Below are 503 nucleotides of genomic sequence, written 5' to 3' on the forward strand. Positions count from 1 at the left end.
TTTTTTTTTTTTTTTTTTTGAGTTGGAGTCTCACTCTGTTGCCCAGACTGACATGCAGTGGCTGCTCCCGGTCACTGCAGCCTCGCCTACTGGGCTCCGGTGATCCTTCCGCCTCAGCCTTCCAAGTAACTAGAACTACAGGTGCGTGCTACCACACCAGGCTAATTTTTGATTTATTGTAGAGATGAGGTCTCAACAAGTTGCCCAGGTGGGTCTCAAACCCGCGGGCTCAGGCAATCCACTCACCTCAGCCTTCCAAAGGCGCAGGATTACAGGTGAGCCACTCACCGAGTCCGGCTTAGGCCCTGCATTCTTAACCTAATAGTTCGATTTGTTTCCTCCCGCCTAGAATCCATAAAATTCCAAATGTTTCTCCACAACTATGAAGAACTTCCTCTATAAGATATGGAAAGCAGCCGGGTTTGGTGGCTCAGCCTGTAATCCCGCGCCTTTGGGAGGCTGAGGTGAGTGGATTGCCTGAGCCCGCGGGTTTGAGACCCACA

This window comes from Carlito syrichta, unplaced genomic scaffold (assembly GCF_000164805.1).
Source record: "Carlito syrichta isolate Samal-C Ts95f unplaced genomic scaffold, Tarsius_syrichta-2.0.1 Scaffold305629, whole genome shotgun sequence".
Taxonomy (NCBI): domain Eukaryota; kingdom Metazoa; phylum Chordata; class Mammalia; order Primates; family Tarsiidae; genus Carlito; species Carlito syrichta.